At 33.2% G+C, this 16,024-nt stretch overlaps 1 protein-coding gene across 1 annotated transcript in view; it reads right to left on the bottom strand.

Annotated features, from left to right (window-relative positions):
* Positions 1-12,769, bottom strand: part of LOC128990819 (E3 ubiquitin-protein ligase RAD18-like) — a 35,521-nt gene extending 22,752 nt beyond the window's left edge. The window contains exon 1 of the mRNA XM_054413422.1: positions 12,755-12,769. The gene's annotated coding sequence lies outside the window, so the exon portion shown is untranslated. The remainder of the gene's footprint in view (positions 1-12,754) is intronic.
* Between the last annotated feature and the right edge of the window lie 3,255 nt (positions 12,770-16,024).

The following is a 16,024-nucleotide window of genomic DNA, read 5'->3' as shown; positions in this document are numbered from 1 at the left end:
GAGCTAGTAAAAACAAAAATCTTCAAAAACGGTTTATAAGATTTTGATAATTTTTATGTAGTATAATTATAAGTACTTAAGCAACCTGAGAAATAAATTGGATTCCCATACCATGGTTATGATGGAATCTATAAGTGGTAGAAGTTGTGCCTGTTCATTTCAAGGCAACTGATTTGCCGATTTAGTTAAAAATGTATATCTCAAAAATCGTTTAAACGATTTTAATGATTTTTATGTAGTATGATCATAATGTCTTAAGCTACCTGTGAAATAAATTGCATTGCCATACCATTCTTATGACGGTTTCTATAAGAGGTAGAAGTTGGGCCTGTCATTCCTAGGTTACTGATTGGCCGATATAGTTAAAAATTTATATCTCAAAAACCGTTTACAAGATTTTAATGATTTTTATGTAGTATGATCATAATGTCTTAAGCTAACTGAGAAATAAATTGCATTTCCATACCATGCTTATGATGGAATCTATAAGTGGTAGAAGTTGTGCCTGTTCATTTCAAGGCAACTGATCTGCCGATTTAGTTAAAAATGTATATCTCAAAAATCGTTTAAACAATTTTAATGATTTTTATGTAGTATGATCATCATGTTTTAAGCTACCTGAGAAATAAATTGCATTCCCATACCATTGTAATGATGGTTTCTATAAGAGGTAGAAGTTGGGCCTGTTCATTTCTAGGCTACTGACTTGCCGATTCAGTTAAAATTGTATATCTCAAAAATCGTTTAAACGATTTTAATCATTTTTATGTAGTATGATCATAATGTCTTAAGCTACCTGTAAAATAAATTGCATTCCCATACCATTCTTATGACGGTTTCTATAAGAGGTAGAAGTTGGGCCTGTTCATTCCTAGGTTACTGATTGGCCGATATAGTTAAAAATTTATAACTCGAAAACCGTTTACAAGATTTTTATGATTTTTATGTAGTAGGATCATAATGTCTTACTCTAACTGAGAAATAAATTGCATTTCCATACCATGGTTATGATGGAATCTATAAGTGGTAGAAATTATGCCTGTTCATTTCAAGGCATCTGATCTGCCGATTTAGTTAAAAATGTATATCTCAACAATCGTTTAAACAATTTTAATGATTTTTATGTAGTATGATCATCATGTTTAAAGCTACCTGAGAAATAAATTGCATTCCCATACCATTGTTATGATGGTTTCTATACGAGGTAGAAGTTGGGCCTGTTCATTTCTAGGCTACTGACTTGCCGATTCAGTTAAAATTATATATCTCAAAAATCGTTTAAACGATTTTAATCATTTTTATGTAGTATAATCATAATGTTTTAAGCTAACTGAGAAATAAATTGCATTCCCATACCATGCTTATGATGGTTTCTATAAGTGGTAGAAGTAGTGCCTGTTCATTTCAAGGCAACTGATTTGCCGATTTAGTTAAAAATTTATATCTCAAAAATCGTTTAAACAATTTTAATGATTTTTATGTAGTATGATCATCATGTTTTAAGCTACCTAAGAAATAAATTGCATTCCCATACCATTGTTATGATGGTTTCTATAAGAGGTAGAAGTTAGGCCTGTTCATTACTAGGTTACTGATTGGCCGATTCAGTTAAAAATTTATATCTCAAAAATCGTTTAAACGATTTTGATCATTTTTATGTAGTATGATTATAATGTCTTAAGCTACCTGTAAAATAAATTGCATTCCCATACCATTCTTATGACGGTTTCTATAAGAGGTAGAAGTTGGGCCTGTTCATTCCTAGGTTACTGATTGGCCGATATAGTTAAAAATTTATATCTCGAAAACCGTTTACAAGATTTTTATGATTTTTATGTAGTAGGATCATAATGTCTTACTCTAACTGAGAAATAAATCGCATATCCATACCTAGGTTATGATGGAATCTACAAGTGGTAGAAGTTGTGCCTGTTCATTTCAAGGCAACTGATCTGCCGATTTAGTTAAAAATGTATATCTCAAAAATCGTTTAAACAATTTTAATGATTTTTATGTAGTATGATCATAATGTCTTAAGCTACCTGTAAAATAAATTGCATTCCCATACCATTCTTATGACGGTTTCTATAAGAGGTAGAAGTTGGGCCTGTTCATTCCTAGGTTACTGATTGGCCGATATAGTTAAAAATTTATATCTCGAAAACCGTTTACAAGATTTTAATGATTTTTATGTAGTATAATCATAATGTCTTACTCTAACTGAGAAATAAATCGCATTTCCATACCATGGTTATGATGGAATCTATAAGTGGTAGAAGTTGTGCCTGTTCATTTCAAGGCATCTGATCTGCCGATTTAGTTAAAAATGGATATCTCAAAAATCGTTTAAACAATTTTATTGATTTTTATGTAGTATGATCATCATGTTTTAAGCTACCTGAGAAATAAATTGCAATCCCATACCATGGTTATGATGGTTTCCATAAGAGATAGAAGTTGTGCCTGTTCGTTTCTAGGCTACTGATTTACCCATTCAGTAAAAATATGTATCTCGATATACGTTTACACAATTTTAATATTTTATATAGTATGATGATAATGTTTTAAGCTACCTGTGAAATAAATTGCAATTCCATACCATTGTTATGATGGTTTCCATAAGAGGTAGAATTTGTGCCTGTTCGTGTCTAGGCTACTGATTTAACCATTCATTAAAAAATTTGTATCTCGATATACGTTTACACAATTTTGATAAATTTTATATAGTATGATCATTATGTCTTAAGCTACCTGTGAAATAAATTGCATTCCCATACCATGGTTATGGTGGTTTGTATAAGAGGTAGAAGTTGGGCTAGTTCATTTCTATGCTATACTGATTTGACGAATTAGTTAAAAACTTATATCTCAAAAACCGTTTACACCATATTGATGAATCTTATGTGGTATGATCATAATGTCATAAACTACCTGTGAAATAAATTGCATTCCCATACCATGGTTATGGTGGTTTGTATAAGAGGTAGAAGTTGGGCTAGTTCATTTCTATGCTATACTGATTTGACGAATTAGTTAAAAACTTATATCTCAAAAACCGTTTACACCATATTGATGAATCTTATGTGGTATGATCATAATGTCATAAACTACCTGTGAAATAAATTGCATTACCATACCATGGTTATGATGGGTTCTACAACAGGTAGAAGTTGGGCTAGTTCATTTCTGGGCTATACTAATTTGACGAATTAGTTAAAAATTTATATCTCAAAAACCGTTTACACCATATTGATGAATCTTATGTGGTATGATCATAATGTCATAACCTACCTGTGAAATAAATTGCATTACCATACCATGGTTATGATGGGTTCTACAACAGGTAGAAGTTGGGCTAGTTCATTTCTAGGCTATACTGATTTGACGAATTAGTTAAAAATTTATATCTCAAAAACCGTTTACACCATATTGATGAATCTTATGTGGTATGATCATAATGTCATAAACTACCTGTGAAATAAATTGCATTACCATACCATGGTTATGATGGGTTCTACAACAGGTAGAAGTTGGGCTAGTTCATTTCTAGGCTATACTGATTTGACGAATTAGTAAAAAATTTATATCTCAAAAACCAAGGAGCATTGTTGAACCTAGAGTCACAGACATTGATCATTTAGAGATAACAGGGTTTGATAATGCAAAACTTTGTGAATTTGATGAATCTCAATCTGAAAATAATGGGGTTGTTAATTCAAAAGTAATCGAATATGATGACTCTCAATTTGTAATTAATGGGGATGCTAAGCTGTGTCAACTAGATCAATCTCAATGTGAAATGAATAATGCCTATAAAGTTACATGTGCACAGCGAGACAACTGTGAATATACAACGTCCAAGCGCACTAGCTCAGTTTGTGTAAAGTTAGATATTTTTTCAAACAACTCAAAAACTGACAAACAGCAAAGGATTTTCTTGTGTACACACTACATGACCACGTTTTTTATTCCTCTATCAGTGTGGTCACAATTAGTAGATGATAAAGGTAAATTAATAACAAAAATTTATCCCAAAGTAATATCTGATTGTTTGTTTTCTGTAAGTAAGGGCTGCATTTTTTAAATGAACAATGTTAACTATTGTAAACACCCCTCAAAGAAGCTGATGTCTATATATTGTTATTGTGGCCATAATTATGTTACCACATTTAGGTTAGATTGTTGATTGTTGCAATAATGAAGAATCAAATTCCATTAAAGTAGATGTTTACACTAATGTGAGTGAATGTATACACCCTAGAAAAAACACAAGAGAATTAAGTGGAGTTGCTAGAGATGTAATGAAGGAAAAACTCATGCAAACAAGTGCATCTATTATTAGATTGGAGAGTGTCAAGAAGTGTGATGTTGAGGGAGTGCAATTAAACAATATACAAGATGCAAAATCTTATAGTGTTTTAAGGCTTGCTAAATGAGAGGAATTAGCTAAGGATGATTTACATAAAGATTGCCTAACTGATTTGTTTTTAATGAGAGACCAACAAAGTGACCCTGAAAGTAGGTATTTGCAACATGTAACACATCCCTTTGAACCTATTATTTATAGCAAAGATGTTTTAAATGTTGCCTACTTAGCTAAACAAAAAACTAAGCAATTAAAACATGATTTTGTGCTTCATCTGGATGCAACTGGCAAGGTTGTACGTCCAGTTGATCAATGTAATGGTAAAAGAGTGTTATATTATAATATCGTATTCCAAACGAATGGTTACATTTTACCATTGTCTGAATATATTACTTGCAAACATAATGCAATTTCTATTGGAGGTTGGCTATTAAAACTAAAAGATTTTCTTATTCGAGAAAATAAGTGGCCTCTTGCTCAAAGAGTCGTTGTGGACTTTAGCTGGGCCCTAATCGAAGCTGTCATTGTGCAATGGAACAAAATGGACCTAACTTCATACTTAATCCACTGCCACAACTATGTACATAACAAAGCCAGTGTACAACCGGTCACAGTTACTGTACATGTCTGCTGTTGCCATTTCGTGAAAATATGTGTAATATATATGCAGCAACATTAAATTTGCAGTCAAGGGAACGAAAATCAATTAAACAGTTAGCTTTACAAATACTTTGTTTTATCATAAACTGTACTTCATATGAAAAGATTAAAACAATATTAAGTCACACCTTCACTATACTAATGACCTTCAACAACAACTCAGAGGTTCAATATGCTTTAGGTATTTTAAACTTTGAATGCACTGTTGAGGAAAACACATTTGAAACAGATTTTGATAGTGAAAATGTATGTACAGATGAAATGTTTCATGATACAAGTTGTACAACTTATAAAAAAAAGTCCATTCTTTTACGAAATTTGTCAAACAAGGGCTGAATTGTTTTCTATGCATAGGTTAGTTGTAAAGTTCTCTAAATGATGAAAACAAAGAAGATATAGACCTTTGTCCTATATCTGAAGAAAGTAGCCCTGACATCTCAAATATAGACTGTAGGCCTAATAAGAATCCGTTTTACTGCCCGAAATTAGCAATTCTCATTGCTAAGAGATTTGTAGCTTTTTTACCACTGTGGTCTGCCATTATGTTAAAAAGCAAAGTTAATGTTACAGCATTAAAGAGATTAAGCAATGCCCCGGTTGAAAGTTGGTTTGGTATGGTTAAAAATGTAATTTTAAAGGGACAAACTAATCTCAGAGCTAACAGGTTTATTAGGATGGTAAGAAGGGTTATTGAGGCCCGTTGCAAAGAAATCACACTAAACATACCTAAGGAAGGTTGCTGTGTTCGTAAACCGAGGAATAATGTGGTTAAAAGACATTTGAAATTGAGTACTAAATCTAAGAAAAATTCTAAAGCACAGACAGTACCTGATAACAATAAAACTGGAATGCTTTTGCTGTCAGATGAAGACATGGATGTTGTCGAGGAGTCTTGGGAAAAACCCTCTAAGATAACTCGCCCAAGCTATTTCCAATCTAAGTACTTGCAAAATCATGTTCAAAAACCTTACGTTATGACACATGAACACCAATTAACGATAACAAATCTGATTTTAGATAATGGCTTGATTTCTGACCCTAACTATTATACTCAATTACCACAGAGGAAAAATTACATTGTTTGTTCCATCGAAGGTCGGAACAACTCAAAGTGTTGCTTGTACATTAATGATATTGAACTGTTACGGGGCAAATCTTGGCTGGACAACTCTGTCATAGAGGCTGTAGGGCTTATACTCATGGGAAAAGACAACCATAACAGTTCAATAGTTCATGACAATGTTGCAACATTAAGTCTTGTCCAAGGAGAAAATATCAAACCTAACCACTGGTTGCTTACAAAATCAATTGCAGATATTTCTGTTGCAGAACAGCTATTTTTCCCATTGAACATTGATAACGTGCACTGGGTTTTAGGCTATGCAAACGTGAAGGACCATACATTTTACCTTATTGATCCTTCATCAGATTTTGTCAATCCTAACAGAAAAAAGTATATATTTAACAACTTTCTAAAATTTTACTCAAACATAACCAACACTGACTTTGATGACATAGTCAAATCATGGCAACATGGCCATTTAAGACATCCTGTTCAAACTGACAGTTACAATTGTGGTGTATTCATTTTGTATTTCATAGAACAATTAAAAACAAATGGTTCAATAGACTTGATGTTTGATTCAGATCAACATAGAATATTGTTATTCAAAAAGCTCCTTAGCTATTCAGGCTATATGGTTAATACATGTTACATTTTGCAATGGACAATTTCCCGACTCACCAAGAAACCAAAATGACTTTTGCGTTGAATGTACTGCTTGTAAAAGGTGGTTTCACACTAGTAAGAAAGGTGGTGGAAATTGCTTACCACCTGATGTGCCAAGTTCTACTCAAGTGTTAGAACACATAGATTTCTTTTGTATTTTATGCAGGTACTACCAAACTAAATATTTACAACAACAAAAATAAGAGTAATAGGTTGCCTTCATTCACTGTCTCTAATAGTCTTTAAAAAGTATAGGCTGTAAAATTTATATTTAAATATAACAGTGATTATCATTATTACATTACAAACCACATGAGAACACTGTTAAATTCTTACTAATATTTACTAAAATCATCCTCAAGGTTTTCACATCTAACATTGGCCTACAGTCTAAAAATGACCCAGTGGTAAATTTATGGCGAGGTAAGGAGCAGCTATAAGGGGAGGAGGCTGCAATAAAAAAATTAATATTGTCAATGTAACATATAATTAATAGCCTAAACAAAATGATAAACAATTCTTAAAAATATATTACCTTACTTAAGATAAAATGACCCAGTGGTAAAAATTATGGCGAGGTAAAGAGCAGCTATAAGGGGAGGAGGAGGCTGCAATAAAAAAAATAAATAGTCAATGTAACATTCAATGTAAAGTCTAAAGAAAAAGAAAAAAAATGACCCAGTGGTAAAATTATGGTGCCAAATTTGAAATATTTTTTTTTATCTGAAAAATCGGTAGCACAGTAAGGTGCAGGCCTAACTTCTACCACATACAGAAACCATCATAAGCATTGAATGGGTTCTACCTGTTATAGAACCCATCATAATCATGGTATGGGAATGCAATTTATTTCACAGGTAGCTTATGACATTATGATCATACCACATAAGATTCATCAATATGGTGTAAACGGTTTTTGAGATATAAGTTTTTAACTAATTCGTCAAATAAGTATAGCATAGAAATGAACTAGCCCAACTTCTACCTCTTATACAAACCACCATAACCATGGTATGGGAATGCAATTTATTTCACAGGTAGCTTAAAACATTATGATCATACTATATAAAATTTATCAAAATTGTGTAAACGTATATCGAGATACAAATTTTTTAATGAATGGTTAAATCAGTAGCCTAGACACGAACAGGCACAAATTCTACCTCTTATGGAAACCATCATAACAATGGTATGGAATTGCAATTTATTTCACAGGTAGCTTAAAACATTATCATCATACTATATAAAATATTAAAATTGTGTAAACGTATATCGAGATACATATTTTTACTGAATGGGTAAATCAGTAGCCTAGAAACGAACAGGCACAACTTCTATCTCTTATGGAAACCATCATAACCATCATGGTGGAAGGAAAAAACATAGGTGTGCTATTCCCACATATTCTGACGTCACTCGGATTGCAAACAAAAGATCATCTGATTGTAACTGTAAAATTAAGATGTATTTGTTTTTATTTGATTGTTATTGTTTTTATAATAATAAAAACAATAACAACCAAATCAAAACAAATACATATACTGATTTGACAGTTACAATCAGATGATCTTTTGTTTGCAATCCAAGTGACGTCAGAATATGTGGGAATAGCACACCTATGTTTTTTCCTTCCACCATGCATAACCATGGTATGGGATTGCAATTTATTTCTCAGGTAGCTTAAAACATGATGATCATACTACATAAAAATCATTAAAATCGTTTAAACGATTTTAGAGATATACATTTTTAACTACATCGGCAGATCAGTTGCCTTGAAATGAACAGGCACAACTTCTACCACTTATAGATTCCATCATAAGCATGGTATGGAAATGCAATTTATTTCTCAGTTAGCTTAAGACATTATGATCATACTACATAAAAATCATTAAAATCTTGTAAACGGTTTTCGAGATATAATTTTTTAACTATATCGGCCAATCAGTAACCTAGGAATGAACAGGCCCAACTTCTACCTCTTATAGAAACCGTCATAAGAATGGTATGGGAATGCAATTTATTTCATAGGTAGCTTAAGTCATTATGATCATACTATGTAAAAATTATCAAAATTGTGTAAAAGATTTATTATATATAATATTTTAACTAAATCGGCAAATCAGTAACCTAGGAATTAACAGGCCAAAATTCTACCTCTTATAGAAACCATCATAACCATGGTATGGGAATGCAATTAATTTCACATGTAGCGTAAGAAATTATGATCATACTATATAAAAATTATTAAAATCGTGTAAACGATTTTTGAGATATATAATATTTTTACTTAATCGGCAAGTCAGTAGCCTAGGTATGAACACGCCCAACTTCTACCTCTTATAGAAACCATCATAATCACGGTATGGGGATGCAAATTATGTCTCAGGTACCTTAAGACATTATGATCATACTACATAAAAAATAATTAAAATCGTTTAAACGATTTTAGAGATATACATTTTTAACTACATCGGCAGATCAGTTGCCTTGAAATGAACAGGCACAACTTCTACCACTTATAGATTCCATCATAAGCATGGTATGGAAATGCAATTTATTTCTCAGTTAGCTTAAGACATTATAATCATACTACATAAAAATCATCAAAATCTTGTAAACGGTTTTCGAGATATAATTTTTTAACTATATCGGCCAATCAGTAACCTAGGAATGAACAGGCCCAACTTCTACCTCTTATAGAAACCGTCATAAGAATGGTATGGGAATGCAATTTATTTCATAGGTAGCTTAAGTCATTATGATCATACTATGTAAAAATTATCAAAATTGTGTAAAAGATTTATTATATATAATATTTTAACTAAATCGGCAAATCAGTAACCTAGGAATTAACAGGCCAAAATTCTACCTCTTATAAAAACCATCATAACAATGGTATGGGAATGCAATTAATTTCACATGTAGCGTAAGAAATTATGATCATACTACATAAAAATAATTAAAATCGTTTAAACGATTTTTGAGATATACAATTTTAAATGAATCTGTAAGTCAGTAGCCTAGAAATGAACAGGCCCAACTTCTACCTCTTATAGAAACCATCATAAGCATGGTATGGGAATGCAATTTATTTATGAGTTAGCTTAAGACATTATGATCATACTACATACAAATTAATAAAGTCGTGTAAACGATTTTTGAGATATACATTTTTAACTGAATCGGCAAGTCAGTAGCCTAGAAATGAACAGGCCCAACTTCTACCTCTTATAGAAACCATCATAACAATGGTATGGGAATGCAATTTATTTCTCAGGTAGCTTAAAACATGATGATCATACTACATAAAAATCATTAAAATCGTTTAAACGATTTTAGAGATATACATTTTTAACTACATCGGCAGATCAGTTGCCTTGAAATGAACAGGCACAACTTCTACCACTTATAGATTCCATCATAAGCATGGTATGGAAATGCAATTTATTTCTCAGTTAGCTTAAGACATTATGATCATACTACATAAAAATCATTAAAATCTTGTAAACGGTTTTCGAGATATAATTTTTTAACTATATCGGCCAATCAGTAACCTAGGAATGAACAGGCCCAACTTCTACCTCTTATAGAAACCGTCATAAGAATGGTATGGGAATGCAATTTATTTCATAGGTAGCTTAAGTCATTATGATCATACTATGTAAAAATTATCAAAATTGTGTAAAAGATTTATTATATATAATATTTTAACTAAATCGGCAAATCAGTAACCTAGGAATTAACAGGCCAAAATTCTACCTCTTATAGAAACCATCATAACCATGGTATGGGAATGCAATTAATTTCACATGTAGCGTAAGAAATTATGATCATACTATATAAAAATTATTAAAATCGTGTAAACGATTTTTGAGATATATAATATTTTTACTTAATCGGCAAGTCAGTAGCCTAGGTATGAACACGCCCAACTTCTACCTCTTATAGAAACCATCATAACCACGGTATGGGGATGCAAATTATGTCTCAGGTACCTTAAGACATTATGATCATACTACATAAAAATAATTAAAATCGTTTAAACGATTTTTGAGATATACAATTTTAACTGAATCTGTAAGTCAGTAGCCTAGAAATGAACAGGCCCAACTTCTACCTCTTATAGAAACCATCATAAGCATGGTATGGGAATGCAATTTATTTATGAGTTAGCTTAAGACATTATGATCATACTACATACAAATCAATAAAGTCGTGTAAACGATTTTTGAGATATACATTTTTAACTGAATCGGCAAGTCAGTAGCCTAGAAATGAACAGGTCCAAATTCTGCATCTTATAGATTCCATCATAACCATGGTATGGGAATGCAGTTTATTTCTCATGTAGCTTAAGTATTTATAATCATACTACATAAAAATCATCAAAATCGTATAAACCGTTTTTGAAGAATATTGTTTTTACTAGCTTAGGTTTATACTATCTTTGCACGTGGGAGTACATTGCGTGATACAATTAATGGTATAGAAACAAGTATTATTAGTGGTTATTAGACTTTATTAATCACCTCAGTTACATAAAAATTGTATTTTTGTACAAAAAACACTCTGAAAATGCTTAAAAGTCATATGTTTTAAATTTTATAGTGAAAAATACATTTTGAGGTTAGGAAGTTTTTCAGCCACGGCCTTCTTGATCTACTGATCTGACGCTGACGTCATAGCTTAATGTTGGTTTATTGGCAGTTTTACATCCATTGAATGTAGGTTAGAGTACTGAGAGTTCTAGGCCTATTGGAGCAAGTACTTTGGGGCCTATTATGAAACAAATTTACCATAAAATAGGTCTATCCTTAAAGCTATTTTTGCACCAGTAACATTCAGGGAATTCGCCAGTTTTTGAACATTATTAAATTGAATACGAACACAAACATAACCTGTTGGTTGATTTGACTTATTTCAAACTCAAACTACTAACTCAGTCTCTGTACAGAAATAAGAACTAGAACAAAGAATGAAATGAAGCTAGATTGGAATGGAATTTGGAATTGGAAACTTCAACCATTGATAAGATAAAACCATTAAAACCATAGTAAAATATACGTTGGTTAGTCTATGATAAAACCATTGTTTTATCTATGACTAGCTGTAACCCGCGGGCTTTGCCCCGTTTAACTTCTTAATTTTCAAGATTATCTCGTTCGCATGGCTCAATCACGTCCTGGTTGAAGTTTGTTCGCTACGCTCACTCACCTTTAGGTTGGAGCTCGTTCGCTACGCTCACTCACCTTTAGTTGGAGCTCGTTCGCTACGCTCACTCACCTTTAGGTTGGAGCTCGTTCGCTGCGCTCACTTGCCTTCAGTGAAAAAACTTGTTTATACAAAAAAACTGATCTCCGTCTTTCCCGCCAATTTATTGTGGGTCGTTTGTCCGTTTGTCTCGCCCAACTAAAAACACACAATTAAGAATTAGTATACTTATCATTGACTTTATGTGTAGAGATATAAAGTCAATGATACTATCACGGCCGCCTTTCAGACTCGGCCGGCAGGCCTTAGTCATTGCTTGTATAACACTAGTGTTTAGTCAATGCCTTAGCCATCCTTCTTAGACGGGTCACACTAGGCTATAATTTCCAACTTGGCTTAACACAAAAGGGCAAAAGCAACTGTCTACATTTTTTAATAATTAGAGGTTTAACTAATTCTACTAATTCCTGGCATGTATGTAGTGACATTCTTAAAACCTTTTAGTATGTTTCTGATTCATCTTTTAGTGCGTTTAAACACGTGGTATTTTTTAAAAAGTATTTTTATTTATAAATTATTTGTATCCAGTGCCTATCCCACTAACGTCTCTTCTTACGGTTAAGCATCTTTTACTAAAATTATTTCTTTTTCACACACATCCTCAATATTAAGTGATGGTTTATGAGCACCCAAAAAGGACGAAAAGGAAGAACTGAGCTTTAAACTAGGCGATTAAAAGTAGTGTATTTGTAGCATAAGTATGAACATAAAATTAAGCAGCTTACAATCAAATTTGTTGCAAAACCTCACAGCTGTTACTTCTCACACATCTATACTATTATAAAAAAGAGGTGGTGTCTGTGGGTGTGTATGGGAAAAGTAAACGCGAAAACTACTGGTCGGATCGGGCTGAAATTTGGCATGATGATAGCTCACATTCCCGATTAACATATAGGCATATTTTAACCCCAAAAATCCTTTCGGGCTCCGCCCCAGTGGCTCTGGAGTTTCCCATGTTAACCTTATGAGAAATGAAATTATTGAATCTTAACAGCTGTTTCAATTAAACAAGTTGGTTCTGTTCTATGATGTTCAATAGCATTAAAGTTACAAGGATTACCAACAGGGTGCAGCACTAGCACTATTATTTCTTTTACATTTATGACAACAGCAAAAGGTGAGTGAGCGTAGCGAACGAACTTCAACCTGGAGGCGAGTGAGCGTAGCGAACGAGCTAACCTGAAGGCAAGTGAGCGTAGCGAACGAGCTAACCTGAAGGAAAGTGAGCGCAGCGAACGAGCTCCAACCTAAAGGTGAGTGAGCGTAGCGAACGAACTTCAAAAAGAACCGAAATTTCTTAAACCATGTCCTCACTCATAACTGTTATAAGCATTTGATACTTATATGCCAACCCCGTACGAAGGACGGGTACTCTGCTAGTCGTTAATATCACGATCACCAGCGAGCGACTGAAGGGCAGCGTAGTGTGACCATCGAAGTATATAACACAACTGGAATGCTAGGTACGTGTTCACGAAAGCGCGCCGTTGTGGTAGCCTTCCCGCCCCACCATGGGGGACCCAGCGTATTTTAGCCAATTCATCGAATAGTGCGCGAAGTTGTTAATTCACTCCTAGCCTTCAATAACAAAGATTAAGTACAATAATGTTTATGTATTCGTAATCTGCATTAAATGCAGAATGTAATGGTATAAATAAATTTTACTTTTAATTTGAAATAGAATTTCCATAGTTGAAAAGAGTTAACAATTTTTACATTGTGACATGAAAAAGTTAGTATGCGAGGAAGTATTTTATTTTTGGGCCAGAAGAAAACTGTAAGCGACAAAGTTGTAGTTTAAGAGATGATTTTTTACATGTGATCGAGCAATTTACAATTAAGTGTGTATTTTGTTTGTAGTATAGTGATTAATAGCGCGACGAGGTTGATTTTATGTCGCACTAACCTCCTCAGTCCAGTAACTCTTTATGTTTTTGCTACTTGATCATTGTAAAGCTAAATAAATGTTAACCTTTTTTAATAGTTGACATAAGTTAAAGAATACAACTAACTATTCTATGGATGTGATCATATATGTCATTTATTTGTAGAAGATAAATATCAATACCGGTACCGGGCTGCCGCCCATGAATGAAACTTTTAGGGACACTGTTTTAACATTATGAATGAATATAACAGAAATAAGTTACGTGTAACTTATTTTTGGCAGAGACTAACTAATTTAAGGCAGAGATAGAAGAAATTGGTTTTGTTTCACAACATGTAATGCAACCTTTTGCATTACAAGCAATAATATTTAACGATTAACGATTTAACGATATTTAACGATTGTGGGCAGTAAAACATATTCTTAAAAGTACTGTTTAGTATTATCATAAATTAAACATACGAGTATGTTTAATCTATCTCTAATATATAAAATTCTCGTGTCACAGTGTTTGTCTGCAAACTCCTCCGGAACGACTTCACCGATCGTTATGAAATTTGGTGTGTAAATTCTGTAGGTATGCGAATCGGACGTAAACTATTTCCCGTTTCGAAATTCTTAAAAGGGCTCCGCCCCAGTGGCTCTGGAGTTTCCCATGTTAACCTTATGAGAAATGGAATTAATGAATCTTAACAGCTGTTTCAATTAAACAAGTTGGTTCTGTCATAGACTAACCAACACAAGGTTCTGTTCTATGATGTTCAATAGCATGAAAGTTACAAGGATTACCAACAGGGTGCAGCACTATTATTTCTTTTACATTTATGACAACAGCTAATTTGCAACCAAAAGGTGAGTGAGCGTAGCGAACGAACTTCAACCTGGAGGCGAGTTAGCGTAGCGAACGAGCTAACCTGAAGGCAAGTGAGCGCAGCGAACGAGCTCCAACCCAAAGGTGAGTGAGCGTAGCGAACGAACTTCAACCAGGACGTGATTGAGCGATGCGAACGAGATCATCTTGAAAATTAAACGTAACGGTACTTTCTTTCCATCGGTCTGTCTTAGGGGAAACCTATAACTTAGGCGATACGAAGTTCGCCGGGTCAGCTAGTAGTATTATATTAATCAAACCCTTTTCTCTAATGTGTGATGATATGAATTTTAAAACATATACAGATTAACAATGACACTCAAAACACTTTTTTACTAATCGTGTCTTTGCAACATTACACAAATACTCGTATTGTCAAAGGAACACTACTAACAATTCAATTTGTAAATTTATTATTCAATTTTTTTATTGCCTTTACGTTAAATACTTCCTAGGTTTAGTTTTTATGACCTTATCAATTATTTGATCTGAGTCTTAATATTTGAAATTTCTCATTAATTACCAAGCAAAGCAGATAATACACGATCGCTTGTTACATTTAAACCAGTCCCTGTCCCTGTATATAGTCTACATTTTATATTTTAATTTACGGTAACATTGTATGTAAATAGTTTACCTAGAAGGTGATAATACAGTATTTAGTTATGTGTTACCTGTAATAAAAATGTATTTAATATAACTATTGGTTGTACTCAAAACGTGTCTGGGAGTACCGTAAACGTAAAGATCAGCGGAACCAGCAGGGAGGACGGTCCGCGGCGCGATTTATAAATAACCTCTTTGCGTTACTAATTACTCCATTACAAACGACTAGACATTTTTATTTGAAATTGCTTGGTTATATGCTGAAGATCATCTCATAAGCTACAATTTTGTCGCTTGAAGTTTGCTTCTGACCAAAAAATAAAAAAATCCTCGCTTAGTAACTTTTTCATGTCAAGGTGTGATATTTGTTTAACATTTTTAGTTGTTAAAATTCGAATTACGATTTAATTAAGATTATATTTATACTATCAGATTCTGCAGTTAATGCAGATTCCGAATATATAACTTTAATTGCAGTCAACCTATTGTACGCACGGCCAGGACGGTATTAACAACCGTGTGCACGGCTTGAGGAACTGACATATCTGCGTCGAGTCCCCCTTTGTGGTGAGGGAAGGTTGCTGAGACGGCGCGCTTTTTAACCCAAATCTCCTATCTACCCGGTGTTCC

This window comes from Macrosteles quadrilineatus, unplaced genomic scaffold (genome assembly GCF_028750875.1).
Source record: "Macrosteles quadrilineatus isolate MER2022 unplaced genomic scaffold, UCM_ALF_1.0 Scaffold_3__2_contigs__length_128488019, whole genome shotgun sequence".
NCBI lineage: Eukaryota > Metazoa > Arthropoda > Insecta > Hemiptera > Cicadellidae > Macrosteles > Macrosteles quadrilineatus.
This window is presented reverse-complemented; position numbering and strand designations above follow the sequence as displayed.